Genomic DNA, 17814 nt, shown 5'->3' with positions numbered 1-17814 from the left:
TCTCTTACAGGTACATGGCTGGTCAATTTTGCATCGATATCTCATGGCTTTTTTAAAATATCGCACATATTCTACAAGAGGGCAGGTTCACTCGCCCACCCCCCCCCCCCCCCCTCCCCCCCCCCCTCCCTCCCCTGTCGATGTCAGGCTGATGCACCTAAGCGGACGCAAACCAGATACCATGGAAGGTGTTTATGGCTCACGACACCAGGACAGTGGCCTTGAAAGTCGGCAGTCGCTCAGGAATGTGTCAGGACTCATTTGCCCAGGCAGTGATCCCTGAAAATGGGTGGCGCTAAAGCGTCCCACCGGTACTCAACCGTCGTTGGCGTGGGATGCTCCAAGCACAGCGTGAAAATACTGACGACGTGGAGATGCTGACGACGGGAAGATTCTGATGACGTGATGATGCTGAAGACGTGAAGATTCTGACGATGAGAATGCTCACAATCTGACGCCACGACGAGTAGGATGGCCTAGTAGTGACCATTGATGGTGGAGCCGTGAGGCAACCGCAGTAGGTGCATATATTAGAGTTGGCAGCAAATACGCGAGCTAGATTCCCGCTGTCCGCCGTGAAAAAGGGCTCCGCGTGAACAGGACTAGGACGTGGGTGGGCAGACGCTAAGCCGACGAGCTATTCCTGCATCGCGTGTTTGCTGCTTTTGAATCGCAGGAGTTGATCTCGAAAGTGAATGCCGCAACTACGCGGCAACCGAGCGCAGGAGTTAATTGTGCGAGCGGCACTAAGGTGAAACTGCGAATGGTTTATTAAACCAGTTATGGTGTGTTAGCTGAGACAGTGATAAATGAGTGATCATGCTTATGAGCGGTTCAAAGTCCAACTTGGGCCCATCCCCGCCTTTTCAGGGTTTGGACCCAGTTCCCAGTTTCAATTTTTAGCGGCTTTCCCAGTCCCAGTTGGGGCCCAGTTCAGGACCCTTGACCCTAGACCCTAGAGTCTTGCACTTCGCGAGTCATAACGTTATTGGTTAAGTTCTTCAAAACTTTTCCTTACAGGCAATATTGACGTTTAGCTTAATTGTGTTTTCGCTAGTTAGCATTCTTTGTGCGATTTCGTGTCTAACCTAGACTTACATTTATTACTCCGGTACTCATCAAAGGTATGCGTGATATGGCTCGAGCTCAATACGCACAAACTACATTATATCTCCCTCTCAGTGATACCTACTGGCATAATGTGAAGAATATTTATATATATATATATATATATATATATATATATGTGTGTGTGTGTGTGTGTGTGTGCGTGCGTGCGTGCGTGCGTGCGTGCGTGCGTGCGTGCGTGCGCGCGTGCGCGCGTGCGTGTGTGCGTGCGTGCGTGCGTGCGCGCGTGCGTGCGCGCGTGTGTGTGTAGCACGAGCTTTGTTCCGATGATACACCTGGGTGTTTGAAGAAAAAGGAAAAAAACTTCACCGTCACCGCGGAATATTAATTGGCTCAAGGGTATCATTGTGAGAGTAAGCTCAAACACTGCGTTGTATCAAAACCCATTGCTGTAAACCAAAAGTATATATCAGCACTCTGTACAACAACAAAAAACGTGGTGCAGAGGTGCGATTTTACTGAACCCCCACAGGGGATTGTTAGGGCGTAATTTGTCTGGCTCAGCATACCGGCTGCCTTGCCAGGTCTCTGGGTCCGCGTGCCGCGGTCTGGTAAGCACCAACTGGAGGCTGTCCGGCCCATGTGCTCGGATCTGTGATAACGCGCCAGGGACGCGCAACAGATTGTGTTAAAAGGATCCATAGTTGAGGGGCAGCACACGTTGCCACTTCACGGGTGAGTCTGCATAATCCTGCACATCAAAAGCAAAGAAGATCACGCGCCAGTCAAGGGATGTTTTTTAATCTTTTTGAGAACTGTCTAGGTTAAAACAATGAGTCGTCGTGACTTGAAATCCTATCACGTAATTGCCGGTCACTTGGGTACGGCTTATACTAAGCAGCCACTTGTACAAATTTAGACGAAACACCTGCTCTGCTCAGTTAACATGTCTTGTGTCGAACTGATTGCAATTGAATATCATTGAAAACCACTTCAAGCTGCCGGCAATTTTCTCCCAGACAATATCACGTTCATTCTATTTTTTCAACATGCATCTGCGCGTTTTGTAAAAACGTTGAGACATTTATTTGAGTGATTGGAGACCCGATGGACGCCGGGGTGCGCCATTCTTACAGGTCGTCTTGATGGCTGTTACCCTGCATGTCACATACTCTGGTAAGTAGCTCTAGCAATTGTGGGGATCAGCATAAGCCTTGGTCATAAGCACTATTCAGTGCTGTAAGCCCAGCAAAACTCAAAAGGGCTTGTGGCCGAAACGTCTGCTGATTCCCGTGCTCTTATTAGAGCTACTTACCACTCTATACGGCATACTGACCAACGGCCAGCAAGAAAACGTGTCCTTGATTCATTTCCCACTGTATTGTAACAGTAATCAGCGACGTTGGGCGCGCCTTCTTTTGTAAGTGATATCATACACCAAGTTATCAGTCCAGCCATCTTAAAGCTTCAATAACCGAACGAAGGAAATGTAAAATCAAAAGAAGTATCAGTAGCAAACAGGGCGAAATGATATTTGGCTGCCGCTTAACAAAACAGCAAATAATGCTGTTACAGTTCACCAGTCGGCTGCGGCACCTTTAAACAAGGGCTTTTACCTTTTCGCATGCATATCTAGGTAGAAAACGTGCGCCACATCATCATCGTGACTAGGGACTGATCTACGCCGACAGGCGGCGCTGACATCTGCACCGTTCACGGCAAACGCGTTAATAACATTACTACCTGGACATTCCTTTTGATTGAATGTTTGGTCCACTCGAAAAATTCCTTACTCGCCTACTTCATTGAGACTTGCCTGACTGGCTCATACGATATTCGGTTGTCATTTCGTGTCTATCGGTTCTTAAGCGGGTTGCTTTTTAGGCTTCAATATCTGGGCGAATGATGGGATTTATGCACGCAACGTCTCGGAGGGGGAGGGAGGCAGGCGCTTAAGTTGCACCCGAATTGCGGTAGCGCTTTCTGTTTGCAGAGTTTTGACTGGAAAGTCAAAGCAAGAAGAGTAAAAATAACAATCATCCCCTTGCTCTGTTTGTTGGGTTGAATGCTATTGAAAAGCTATCTCGTACCATAGTCTTCCTAGTTTGAGACAAAAATAAGGCTACTTTTCTTTGGTCTTACCCATTAACTTCACCCACTTACCTCTACCGCAAAATTTCCCTGATATCACTCAAGCGCCGTGACTCCTAGAAAAACACCCACGTCACTTTACGGTGTAACACATCTCAACCCTATTCCGAAGTTACATTGTCCTGGTTTCTCGCAAATACGTCATATACGCGAGCCAGTGCACGTGGCTAATGGCGTAAGGCGCTTTCTCCAACTAATAGATATGTACCTAATTGGCACAGCTTCCTGCAGCACATCCTCTTTCGTTCATTGCGTGCTAGCAGTCGAAAATCCCCGTATAGCATCCGGGAACAGTGGCGGCACCCCACATCGCTCAAAATCGATCTCCCACGCCGCGGAGAGGCGAACATGAGTGCCGGCGCAGAGGAAGAACTCCCGTCGACGTCACACCTGCGCCCGCCAATCAGATCACCGGACGCTGAGTCACGTGCTGCCGTGTTCGGAGGATGTTGTCTCAGCTCTCCGCGGTCGGTGGGCGGCACGTCGGCTCCCTTGATCTCGAATAGACATCAGCCTCGTGGCTAGCTGGCCTAGAGTGTCTATTTTTGGACGCCCGAGCTGGGCTCAGCGGGCCTAAATCCGCGCGCCTGGTCGGCCGCTGATAGAAAACGATGCTGTCATCGGCTGATTAATTGAGCGCGCATGGGCCTGCAGAGTTGAGACTTGAACATGCGGTGCCGAAGCGAGCTGGACTCGCTCGCGCTGGATCCTGCAACACGGAGGAGCTTTTGACACTGCTGTGCCGCAGCGGGTTATTGGAAATGTCGGCAGAATGTTCGAATTCGCGGTAGTTGTGGTTCCATTCAGCCTGTTGCCTTTTTAACGTACACCCCAAGGTATGAGATCAGTGTGTTCGGCTTTTGTACTTCCAACAACGTATCCTGTTAACGAGGGATATACGGGAGCATACCTTAGCACGTCTGCAGGCAGCGCATTGCAGTCATGCTGGGAGCTGACGAGGTGCTACTTCCGTTTGCCGCGACAATTGCATTGCATCAGCACATTTCCTTTCGCGCCTTTCTCTTGAATAATTCTTCCACACCGCATTGGTCCAAGCTACACCGCCCCAAGCCGGCAGCGGATGTCATAAGAATGGCATTCTTGTCATGGTTTGTATACGCCTGAGTGAGTTGCAATGGCTTGGTGTGTCTGTTCTTTAGAGTGCGAACTGCGTTCATCTTGATAAATTGTTCTGTAAAGATCGGTGGCTTATCCATGGCACGAAACGTCTCGCCTCGACCCGATAACATCTGCTTACTGGTCCCTGGCTATGAACCATCAGTAATATACATACTCTGCATCTTTACAGCGCTTTGAATGCAGCGCGAGAAATATAAATAAAGGTAAAATGAAATTTTTGACTCGAGTTGACCATTTTTGCGCAATGACTAAGGGTCCGGTGTGCTTGCCATACCGCGCATTCGCAAGCAAGTCTCCGTCCCTGCCCCAACAAGAGGAGAGCTTGGGCTGCGCCCATGTACATCTCCCAGTTGTATCGATGGGGACTTGTCGCCGGACCCACATGCCGACTGTGCGCGCAAAGTGTGAGTAACGCAACGAAGTTTGAATTTTGAATAGTAAATAGCGCGGATGTAAGCAAAGTCACGCCCTCAGTGCATTCCACAAGGCGTGAAAGCGATAAATATCGTCAAACAGAAACTCGCAATGACAAAACAGCGCGTTGTGAAGCCTAATAAATCGAGTTCCTTTTCCTAAATAACCACTATTCAGAAAGGAAATGAAAGAGATAGAGCAGGGGAGCTTAGTCACAACGTTGACACGATAGTAAAAGTAGCCTTATTTCTCGAAGAGAAAAAAAACGCTTACACCTTAAACACCATACCCATGTTGGTGCATGGGTATGGTGTTTGGTATGGTGCATGGTATGGTCATACCCATGCACCAGCATGTCATACCCATGCTGGTGCATGGGTATGACAAGTCCAAGGCATGTCTAAATACTAACACCTCAATCACACATGTATAAACACACACGTCTCAATCCTTGCACCGCACTTCCTCACCGCTTTGCACTTGTCGCCGGATGCAGAAACCTTTATCTCTGCAAAGCGTGGTAAACATAAAGTGACATGTCTCCGCCGTAAATAAAGTGTCTGTGCCACTGCTCCTGACAACCATGCAATGCAATTCATCATCGCAAAACTGCACAGCCCTTACGTTGATGGATCAGCCGCGCCTTGCAGTGTTTGGCGCTGTCCGCACGGGTGGTAAAACTTGCTGACTTGGTGGATAAGGTCGTTGAGAAATGTGCCTATTTTTGCAACGCTTGGTGCCGAATATGCTTTTGGCCGACAGGTTTGGTGATGGCCGCGACAAGCCATTATATCGCGCATTCCACAAACTTGCATAGGTTTCAATGGTAGTACTTTTCATCGCACCACACCAGCAAGCCTCTCCGAAAACGCACCTTGTCTTAACTTATAGCCCCATGGGATCTTTCTTAGTCTCCACCTCAGCCCGGCGACAAAAATATCCTACGATTTCTACATAAGCTATTCAGTGCATTAGCGAGAAGCATCATTCATATAGATAAGGCAGTAGTATTAGCCAAGTCCCTCGGAAACATCAGGAGAATGGAAATATTGTTGGGTTGGTGTTTCGACAACATCCCGGGACGCCGGGCAGGCTTTTGTTTCACTATAGCGGTCACAAGTCTTTGGATGTTTGTGTGACAAGTTTCTGAGTGTGAGTTTCTGAATGTTTTGTTTTGAATGTACGGGGAAGTACCTGCCCAATAATGTCAGGTTGTTTATGTTTTATGTTCGTCAGCAGCAGCAAAAAGACAGCACTTTGTGCATCCTTCGTTATGTTTTCAGTGTGTTCCATCCCTAAGCTTTTTACACTTTATCAGTCAATATCTTCAGTGAGGCTCCTGTCTTGAGTCCACCGTTCAGTTTTGTGCTTTTTCTAGCCATTGTTTGTCTTGTGTTGTAATGCGCATGCCAGAAAAAATGCTACAGTAGTCAAAATATGTTATGTAGGTTTTGTATATGCTACGGAGTGTGCTGCGATGTATGTACTCAGCCATTTGGTAAGATGGGTTCAGGGCTATCCTAACCATTTTCTGATGCTGCGTATGCCTTAATGCGATATTTCAGCCATGTGGATAGAGTAAGTCTAGGTGTTGGCTTTTTGGTGCTAGGTGTGAATGCGTTGGCCTGAAGATAGCCGTCTTCCACCCGCGACCTTAAAGAGAATGTTCCGCATCTGAAGATATTAAAACAATGATCAGATACGATGAAACAACCTCACTTTTAACCGTTGATTTACTTACTAGGTGGCCGATGCTGATAAACGTAGCCCAGTTCTCTGGTAAATATGCTCCTTAATGTGGCGTGGCTTGATTACGTAATTGTACTTTGCACAGCATTCTTTGAGAGCCAGTTGACGGTCGTTATATCTGGAAATCGCTCCCACGAACGCCAGATGTGAGCGCTTCTATCACTATATTTATATTGGGCTTCATCGCCGCACGGCTTTGGACTGGCAGGACTTAAATGACGTTACTATGATTTCACGAATGCCAAGGTAACTTTGACATACTCTTTTCGATATACCTTTCCCCATTTTCGCAGTTGCGTGGCTCGTAAACAGGGATTTGGCCTTAAGAAGCATAGGATTGTGAACAGCACCGAAAGGTCCCCAAGGTGGCTATTTTAGCTCAGAACCACATGTAAATTCTGTACACTCCCCTTGAAGTTCTGTTTTTCAGCCATGCTCTTAGCCAGAACAGAGTATCACCGGACAAGAAGCCGCCCTCCCATTCTTAAAGAAGTGTTGTAGTGCCAAGCTTTGTCAAGGTATTGATAAATGTCGAAGAACACAGCAGTCACGGTATGCGCTCCGTCCAGTAGCCTGCATAGATTGCCAGTGACGTACATTGTTGGTGGCTGAGTACTGTGACTCAGATGGTATCCACTCCGCCTGTCAGATAAGAGCTTGTTAGCTGTGATGTGCGAGGAGATGGTAGTGAATGCAAGTTGTTCAAGAATTTTTAACAAACATGACAGAAGACGTATGGGGTGTTGTCGACGAGAACCTTATGGGAATCTGCTTTTTCAAAGACGGATGTTACAAACTTCCAGGATCTTGAAAAAAATAAAGAAAAAACTGAGTTTTTTGACAATCTCTTGAAGGCTCAGGTATCAAAATAGCCGTAAATTTAATTCCTTTTGTTGGAATGTGACCGAGGGTAGAATATTAGCGAATGTTGAAAGAATTTAATACATTTGGGACTTGATGGACTGTAACTCGGATCTGTTGCATTACTGGGTTAGGACTGCTGTTGACTGGGGCGTCTTACAGAGCTCTTGAGTCTCAAAGTTCTTGATTATTTATGTTCCATTTTACATGAGCCCTATTACTTCCATCAGTGCAGGCGTTTGTGTTGCAATGAAGGTGCCTGTGTGCAAAAACGTTTCCCGTTCCAGATTGGCATGCGTTAATGTTTCCCGCGTCATCCATGCATAGCACCAATGTGCTGGCATAGGCCTGACACTGTATCCCTCTGCATTATCTTCAACGGAATCTAAACACGCCTCTGGTATCACAGGTATTAATTGCTTGTGCATATAGTGAGTCAAGGGCAAAGCCTTGTGTCTAAATGCTGAGTTGCTTTGCTTCTATACCTACACTGGTGGCTCTTAAAGCACGTTAGACTGTTGAGCAACACCCCCTTTTTAGCCCCGAACTGTATCCAACACTATATTTGCCTTATTGCACAAACCTGCTCGTACTGCAGCTGTCATGGCGATGTGAATTACTGTTCTTCGCCGGCAGTATCAGTAGCTTGCTCCTGTGGACGCAATACAGTGCTTATACTCCCTGGGGGATCACATCTTGGCATCGAGAAAATTCCCTGGAGGCCGCTCCATACCGGGCCCAGGAACCACTCATGATCATGGTGCGTTCCGGAATTTTATGACAATAATCAACATAAATGGCCAGGAAAATCCGGCAAATTTCAGATATCTTTTTCACACCGCTCCGGAAAAAAATCGGACAAAGTTGGAGAGGTGGGTTTGTTTGTCAAAAATAATGTAAAAACTTGTTTTCACTGTCATCTCCTTCACCATCGCAGCCAACAAACTCTTATCTGACCTCTACCCCCGCCCCCCCCCCCCCCCCCCCCCGCCCCAATCCCGCCAGACAAAATGTTTAAGAAAATTGTATCGCGTGAACTTGGTCCTGTTAAGAAAACTGGCCAAAAGCTGTCCGCTAGGACCTGGTGTCTTGCCGGAGATGTCACGTTTCGGAAGCCACGTGTGCGGGGCACAGTACTTCTTCAAGCAAATTGCGTTTACTCGTCCGAAGGCTGTATCAATATTATGGTTACAAATAACAAGGGAGGCATTAAGCTCCTCTTTTTGGACATCATCACACAAAAGACGCTAACAAAACACGATATTCCAAATGGTGCACGTTGGTGGCTTTTCGTTCAGACTACCTTCTGAAGCCATAACTTGTTGCGTGTATCTGAACCAACCAACCAAGTCGTGTCCGTCAGTTCAACGGACCACTCTGCCTCCTCCTTTTTGCTAGACAGGAATGCAAAGGGTTTTACGTGCCGCACAATGTTGCAGCGCAGCCGCCCGGGCCTCGGTGGACCCCGTTGGCCAGCTGCCAGCTGACCTTTCCATTTCAATCGGGCCGAGCTGTGCGCCCGCTCGAGGACTCGTACCCATTTCCGCTGGGCCATGGATTGAACATTTTTCCGCCAGAATATGTAAGCGGTTTTCGAGCGATCAAAGTGATTATGGATCGAGCGACAAAACCAAGCCTTGCTGATGTTAATACTGCTTGCTTGGCGCAAACTGGCATTTCGTGAGCGCTTCTAACGTGGATTAACGAAAATGTACCACGTATAGAGACCTATGGCTCATTTTTTTCTACCGCTCACCTTAAGCAAGCGACTCTCATCTGTTCGAATGTGTAGTGTGAACCTCACTCCCCAGCGCCCTGGGTCGCCTCGCGTTTTGGAACCTCGCCACCCATCACAAGCCAGACATCACACAACTCGTGCGACTGCACTTAGCAAACACCAAAACACACATGCATCAAACAAATGGTGCGTCAGCCACCAAGAACGTTGCGCCCACAGAGTTCGGCCTGAGGTCTTTACCCGATCACAAGCTGCCGACGACCTTGTCTGCTCGTCTGGCTGTTTGTTCACGCTCCACTTGCAAAAGGACACCCACCGAGTCCAACCCAAACGTTTTCAGTGAAAACAAATAGGTTGGCCGGGTGGCGCCAACAGTATCTCTCGGGGCGATCTTGGCAACAGCTTGTGCGCGGTGAGCCCAGGTGTCGGCGTCCTTTGGCTAATTGACGCCACGAGGCGGGGGGCGGGGACGGGTCACTGGGACCTTCCAGGAAGAAGCCCAAAGGAAGTCCTTCGTCATTCATACGGGACTCTTATGTGGCTTTCCGTGAAGGGCAAATTATAATCGGGTGTAAGATAAGATGATACATAAGTGCATGTTGACAATAATTGCTTCGCTTGCAAGCCAAATGCCTACCGACGGGGTGGTCTAAGAGCAGCGAAAGATATATTTCTGAGCTGTATGGAATGTGTTTACACCAGATGTCTTCTTCGTAATTTTTCCCTGTCCACTGCTCACAACAGTGTTGTTGACCGAGTTGTGGATTCAAACATTTTTGAAAGCATACTGGTTAGCAGAAGAGCTCAGGATGTCCTTACAAGCTTGCTCAGATAACCTTTCTTTGGTGTTTTCATGCTGATGTCATGCCACAAGTTTTGTAAATTCTCAAATGTCCTTCGTAGAAATTTTCCGGTGTAGACCCATTGCCGAAGAAGGCATTCTCAACATGGTGTAAAACAATTGCGGGCTTAAAGCACCTGATTGGCCTTCGACAAAATCGACAGTTTATCGCTGAACAAAGCTAAAAATTTACACAGATCTGATAACTACTGGATTTCAAAGAGACCAATTGGTTAAGAGACAGACGAATTTCTGAGACAGTCTAAATGCTGTTGGAGAGCTTGCTTTCTTTGCTGAAATGTCGAGCCTGTTTGGTGAACTCTCGCCCTGTTTTTCCGTTTGCCATAACGCGGACTAGGAGGGGGAGAGTTTCAAATGTCCCAACCCCTGTGTCGTTTACAAACCAAGAAATATCGAGCCTCGCGGAAAGAACAGGAGCTTGGTCTCCAGCAGATGTCGCGACTGACAATGTCCAAATGTTACTAGTGCAATCATTGACCCCACTATGCCAGGCAAAAGGTCCCATTTTTCATGAAAATGTAACTTTCTCAGATTTAAGTGCTGATATGCACGAGACGACACCTGGCAGTGACACGAAGGGTAAAGCCCACGCCTAAGCCTAAAGAGTCGTGTCCTGTCTGAAGCCACTGGGGGCTATGGCGAACAACAGAGGGGAGCTGTCATATTGTTAAATATGGCGTAAAGGGGTCACACTACACATAATTATGGTGTTACATGAGCTGTTAATGGCTTATGGACTCAATATTAGGCAAATAACGTGCTGTTTAGATGGGAAAATTGTATTTCAATTTTCAAAGTTCCAAAAATTTCCCCAGTTGGATTTGGAAATTAGACGGATGGAGTCTTCTTCGTTTTGTTCTTCGTTGAAATCTTCGAATCGCTTTGGACAGTCGACATCATTATGACGCGTCGCAGATTGGCACCCATCTCAATTAACTCAAAAAAGATACACATCACCTATGCACTGTCACTTTGTTTCTTTTTATTTCAATTGAGTGGGTGAATGCAGCGAAGCTACTAGGAACTTAAATGCTTGTCGTCGGAAGTGAATTAGCTATTTGATCTGAAAAACTTAAAATTTTGGGGCAAAACGTATTTTTGGGCAAGTTTTCGGAGGCACAGCTGGTCAGTCCATAGCCTTTGAATCGGACTTTGGACAAAAACTCCTAGAAAAGAGCACCTCTGCTATCCCGTTGCATAGAAATAGAACAGTTATTAAACGTCCCACACACCCAAGCGTGTGACACTGACTACAATACTGCAGGTTGGTAACTATCACCGTACGAACTGTGAATTCCCAATGCCCGAAAACCAGGAGCTCCGGGTCTTTCTTGCTTACATCAAGGTCTCAGTGACTCTGGCCGAGCTATAGTGACTATGACTTCGGTTAGAAAGTGACTTGCTACGGCACTTCGTTGCTCATTTCGGCGATGAACAAATGTTAACGTGAAAACGTGATGTAAATGTAAACGTGATATATCTGAAATCTGTCCCATAAACCACGTCCCTTGTCGTTGTTTGGGTGCTTAGTCTCCGATGAAAATAACATGCGCAGCTATTTTCATAGCTTGAGGTTCGTGTCATGCTGCTACCAAGGCTGTACTATAACCCGGCAGAGGCGGGGGGGGGGGGGGGGGCTGATAGCCCCACATTCGGTTTTTCCTGAATGGCTTGGTAGCCACCTAATATAAATATGTTGATTATTTCAGTAACTGACGTTGTGCAATTTTTACCATTCCTGAAGTTCTTGTCACATTTTTCTCACTCGGTCGTGACCTATGACCCATTCGTCAAGGTTATGTGGGTCAGGGTTCTTGATAGATCGGCAAGACACTTCATACGCTGGCGAACACTTCAAGCATAACTCCTGCAATGTCATTATCGTGGGTTTGAAGGTCACCTATTGACCTAGCACCAAAGCAACCTGTCATCCTCACATAGCTTAGCCCACGAGCAGCGTGCTTTTTTAATTCGTCGCTCTATATATAGCTGAGTTTAAGTGCAAGGAGAAGGACCTGTCAGCCGCTGCCTCCTCGTTGGGTGAGGATGTAAAAATGGTTTTGTCAGGTGAAGGCTAGGGTTTTTTTTACTGTACATATCAATCCCTCAAGCTCACATATCCAAACACGTAGCGCCCGGCACATACCTGGTTGCATCCGCGGTGCATATATCTGACAATCATGCTAATGATGATTTATCAGTACTAATGCACCAAACGCACCAATCCACCATTTCAGCTCCCGTGTTGTAACAACCTAGAAATAACGCATAGATCGAACAGCAGGCGCGCGCTCAACAGCGGGAATTTTGGCAACAGGAAACACAGGCATCCAGACTTTAGATTTCAGGACAACACTAACCTTCGTCGCAGGATGAACACACAAACACCGTCTTGGAACATGATGCGAGCGATGCTTTTTAGGGAAGTTATGCGTGTAACTGGTTCGCTTGTCGTTGCCTCGAGCACTGATGCTCTGCAGCGAGTTACTTTCTAGCGGTATGTTGGGTGTTGTTTATCAAAGCTCTGGCTTGGCCGTCTCTTTAGCGGGAGGCCCTCACCGGTGTGTTCAGTATCAGTTGTTGAGATATCGAAGACCGAATAGCTGCACTGATGTTCCCAAAAACACTATTGCTAACCACATGCTCGGTGTGGGTGTTCGCGTTTGCTTAACCGTCTGTGTTGATAAGCCCTTTGCACAGCACCGTGCATTGGACGTTTGGATGTTTGAGCTTGAATTATTAGTTGTTAGGCTGGGATTCAATTGGATGGCCAGTGAATAAAGTAATGTGTCCTGCGGGCGAATGATTTGAGTGCTGTATTTGTTTTTATCTGGTTAATTAACCTGATTTGATTGTAGATGCTCGAGGTTGTACTTTTTTAATCAATGGACACGTTCCGACGAGACTACCCTTTAATCTAAATCTGCGGGCTACTTCGCAAGCGGCTAATTTCATCTACGTGTTACTGTGTTGGCAGCTGGCGCTTTGAAACGGTGCTCATGCCGTCGGGGCGAGACGGCATGACAGGATGCCGTTCGTCATGCCGTCAGCCCGGATGACAGTTTTATGGTCACTGTCAACCCAGGTGACAGCTTTGTGGTCTTCGTTAGCCCAGATGACGCCTTTGTGGTCTCCGTCAGCCCAGATGACAGCTTTATGGTCACTGTCAACCCAGGTGACAGTTGTGTGGTCTCCGCCAGCCCAGATGACAGTTTTGTGGTCTCCGTCAGCCCGGATGACAGTTCTGTGGTCTGCCGTTTTGAGCTGCGCTGAGGCGGATGCCCAGCTCTCAGGGCAGGCGTGTGTCTCGTGGAACATCTTCTGCAGCTGGGCTGGGCTGATGGCTGGTGCCTCGGCTGAGGTAGCAGCGTCGCCTGGCCTCATCCTCGCCGCTTCCCATGGCGGCTGTGGATCTCTCATTTTGCAGAGGTGAGGGTTCTGCAATTGTGCGGTGGCATTTGTCTTGGATTTTTAATCGGATACTGCATTCTGGTCAAGAGGCTGTGATTTTGCACATTCCTTGAGTCTCCCATGGTCACATCTGGGCTCGACAGTGCCAGCAGATATCCTGCTGGTTATATGCTAATGGTTCCTGTCCTTCCCACTGGAGCTGTTATTTAAGAATGTTGTCTTGAGCCACAGGGGTGAAAAAGCATAAAAATGACGGGATATGTTCAGTGGTAAAAACTGACACTTTTGCAAACCAACCGGTGACAAAATTGCAAGAATACAAACAAATTTCAGCAGACCAGACCATATCACAACTTACTATCCCAGCTAAACGAAACTTAAAGCTCAGTATTGGTTTGTTCTCGTAAGCACCCGCAACGTGAGCATGTATAGAATACATGTCGAAACGTTGCCGTTTTGCTGCATGAGCAAGCTTAGCCATAAGGTATTGTCAAACATAGTAGCTTTGATCAGGATAGTTTTAAGCAGGTGCCAGAAAAAACTACAAGCTTTACTATATCAGTGCTAGCGTCATAGATCAGTGGTGACATAGTGCCTTCCAATGCCCCTCAGGTCAGTGCTTTCCACAGATTTTTTAGCAAAGATTCACTTAACATACTAAACAGAACAGAAAACAGCATAACTAGGTTTATTATAAGTCGCAAGGATTGTGGCTGGCCACAACATTTTGCGACGTACGTGGTCAGTTCGCTACGCAGCGCTTTAAACCGCCGTGACATTTGAGGCAGATGGGCTCAAACGCTCGCCACATGGTACTGCATTGGATTCAGTGCAAGGCTGTGGGCTCCTGTTGGTTGTTTTCATGTTGTGAGAAGCTGACTGGCTAGAAGGTCACTGGCTGGTCAGAAAAGGTCAAACAAGGCGAAGTTCCAGGCTGGTCTCCAATGTGCCCCCAGAACCTAGATAACCGTTTCTAGGCAAAAGGTCACATTCTCATCCCAGGTCAGTGACCTTTTTTGACCTTTTGAAGGTCAAGGCGACCAAAATCATACAAGATTGCTTCGAGCCTTGCATTACAGGCTATTCCACTTCAAGACCATTCCATCCCATTCCATTTTCCATTTGACTAAGCGTCAAAGATTACGCTAGGCAGTATGTCCCTAAAACAAAACGTTGACCCGGGTCATTTTAGGTCAATGACCTATTTTTACCTTTAATAAGTCCATGAAAGGTGTATAATGCGGTTCCTGCTACCAATAATCTCGAAATGAGCACCAGAAGCTATCCCATATAGCAAGCCCTATACTAACAAAACAGGTTGGTTTTGACCTTGGTGTAATCTTCATAACTGACATTAAGTCAATGTAATTTGCTGATTCAACTGTTGTGTTGCCTAAGAAAACATCCCAGAAATGTATGGCTTCGTATAACATTCCGCTGTTGGATCAGATTGAAGAATTCGGTAGAAATTGTCCTCGCTGAAACCATGGCCTGAATTTGCCCGGCCATAGGTCAGCGATCTTGCAAGATACATCTATTTTTTTTTGTTCCAAACGATGTGCTATCTAATTGTCTACAGGTATGCAAAATTTGGCGCGGCTACGCCTCGCCGTTCGGAAACCATTTTGGAAAAACCTTTGTGAGGGTCAATTTGACCCCTCCACCCGAGCGCGTGCTTTGTAATTCAATAACGTTAAAAAGCCCTGCCGATCTTGGAGCATTGTCGTTTTAGGATGTCTGAGCCGCAGCTCCAAAGTTTTCGGAGGACATTGGAGAGACACATGTCAAAGATTCATCCGGGGCTTTCTGCTGCTGAGAGGAACAGTGGCTTCGAGGCAAGAGGATGAGCCTCTCTGGTGAAAGGCCTCTCATAGTGCCCGGTGCGCCGCTTGACTTAAGGTACTGATCGGTGGACAAGCGTGAAATAAAACGCTTTTGGTTTTCATCATATTGCATATAAAGCTAAAGGAAGGTGCTAGAGGTGTTCAAAAATGTCGTTTGGATCTGTTCATACCAGTATTGCATAGGTTTTGCTCTAAGCGATTGTGATCATGTTCGGAAGTGCGAGTTCTGCACCGGCAATGATTATGCGAAGATAGTGAAAGTCGTCAAGGATTCCAGCTGATTGCACGATGACGCCACAAAAAACAAAAGTGCTGTTGCTGTCAGGTGCTTGTAGGACCATGTTATCGGTAAATGTGGAGCTACATGGATGCAATTTTGCAAAATACGTAGGGTTGAGGGCTGAAAGGGAGAGAGAAGGGAAAAATGGCTGAGCCTACCTCCGAAATGCACTTAAAGCAGTTTTCTCCACATGTTTGACTCACTTTTTCAGAGTTGGGAGCAGAGGTGCAGTTTCTCGGAATTAGTTTTGGGGGCTGTAACCCGAACGTTATGAGCAGTGAAAAATAGTTCTCAAAAAATGCTAAATAGAAGTAGGAAACAACGTTCATGGTTAGGAGGCATAAACCCTCCCCTAACTAAGTAGGAAACTACACGCCTCTGGGCTGATTATGTTAGCTATGCCCTTCGCTGATAATTTTGTTAGTGTAATCTCAACCATCAGTCAGTGTTTGATGCCCAGCAAAAGATACTTAAGGGGAAAGGAAATCCCGGAGAAAAAATGCTTAATTGTTACGCCACATTGCACTAAATTTATCGTTTCTGAAAGATTTAGCTCCAGGCGACAATCCCAAATCTTCCAACTTCCAAATTTCGTCGATGACAAGAAAGGCACTTTCTCACCCCTGTTGAGCCATGTGACGTTCAAGACAACATCACTGCCCGCAGTCTATGTAGCTCGGGAAGCCCTTTGTCATAAAAAGCGATTGATGCATCATGTGATACCACGCATATCCATGCACTTGGGTGAATCGTGTTGCAAACATTACCCTTGCTGTCTATATGGGCTCCAGGCGTCACCATGCTCTGGTTTTCGCTCTATCCGTCTTTTCACAACTCGCAGCATCGTAGTCGATTATCACGCGCCAGCCGACTCTCTTCTCTGCTCTAATCAGTTCAAATAACACGAAGCCGACCATCTCGGCCTACAAATAAGTCATTTCGCAGAATGTCGCGCGTCAGTTGGCGCCTCTCCAGCTAAGTCGTAACTGGGGCGGAAAAGTCGAATGCCTTCTATATTCAATGGCATTGGGGCAATAGTACGTGATTTAACGCAAGACGGATGTTGTTGTGTCGCGCGCTGCTTACTATCCACAATCCACTGCGGTGTTCAAAATGCACAGGTCGTATTCCAGTTAACATAGATTAGAGTCAACGACTGAATGCACACCTGTTCTGAAGGCAGCATTGCATCACTGTGCATTATATACATTTCAATACCAACGACCCCAGGTCAAGGCTACACGGCTCACGCTGTAAGTACATTCGCTCCGCGCGTCTATTGATTCCACGTTTAAGTAATAATGCGCAGTCACCTTAAGTTAATGATCCTCCGCTGACAAACGGCAGGCTTCCGAACCGTAAACATCGGGACACGGCGCTGCGGCTGAACACCCCACGTGCCCTGCACGCCGCGCCTGCCTCGCGGCACCACGCGCCTTGCACGCCACGCCTGCCTCGCGACCCCACGTGTCTCGCACGCCACGCCTGCGGCGAGAGGAATGTATGATCTACGACCCATTATGGTCATATGGGTCACATGCGTCATGACCCAGAGCACATTATGGTCATATGGGTCGTGACCTTTGTCCCATTATGATCATATGGGGCATACGGTTTATGACGCATGACCCATCATAGTAATATTGGTCAGGGCACGAGACTATGGTACTATGATACTTATACTACCAGCTACATGACGCGTTACCATGGTAACGTGGCATGTGTTTCCAGGCTGCCGGATTCAGATACCCGCGCCCATACGAATGCTGGGGGATGTTGCTGTTAATGGCTGCTGGTGGCTGCTGATGGTTGCTACTGACTGTGACTGGTGGCTGGTGGCTGCCCGCTCCAGCGTTCACTGCGGCTCGTTTGACAGCTTGATCAATGACCACACGCGTACAACTGCAAACAGCGGCTGCCGAACACGTCTCATCTGTTGGGATTTGGCACGAATTATGGCGGCAATCATGACACAGAATGTTAAATTGAGCATGACTTTGACGTTCCGTTGGCAGTTGGCCTCTTGCTAAGAAGGTACTCATTCCTACGCCGCGGATTATGCGATGATAAACCATCCGTTCGATTCATTCGAGCACTCAAAACAGCATGTCATGCATCGCACTGCCAGCGATGTTGCAGACGTCAAAATAGTCAGGTCAATCCAACCACGGAATTCCGCTCAGCGACTAACACAATGGTTTGCTTCTAGGCTCCACTGGGATATATATATATATATATATATATATATACTGCAATAAACACAATGCTGCACCACTGCTAGGTTCCACTGTTTCCC

This window comes from Pollicipes pollicipes, unplaced genomic scaffold (genome assembly GCF_011947565.3).
Source record: "Pollicipes pollicipes isolate AB1234 unplaced genomic scaffold, Ppol_2.1 Scaffold_6052;HRSCAF=7182_pilon_pilon_pilon, whole genome shotgun sequence".
In the NCBI taxonomy this organism is placed as follows: Eukaryota; Metazoa; Arthropoda; class Thecostraca; order Pollicipedomorpha; family Pollicipedidae; genus Pollicipes; species Pollicipes pollicipes.
The sequence above is the reverse complement of the archived record's forward strand: the minus strand, read 5'-3'. Positions refer to the sequence as shown.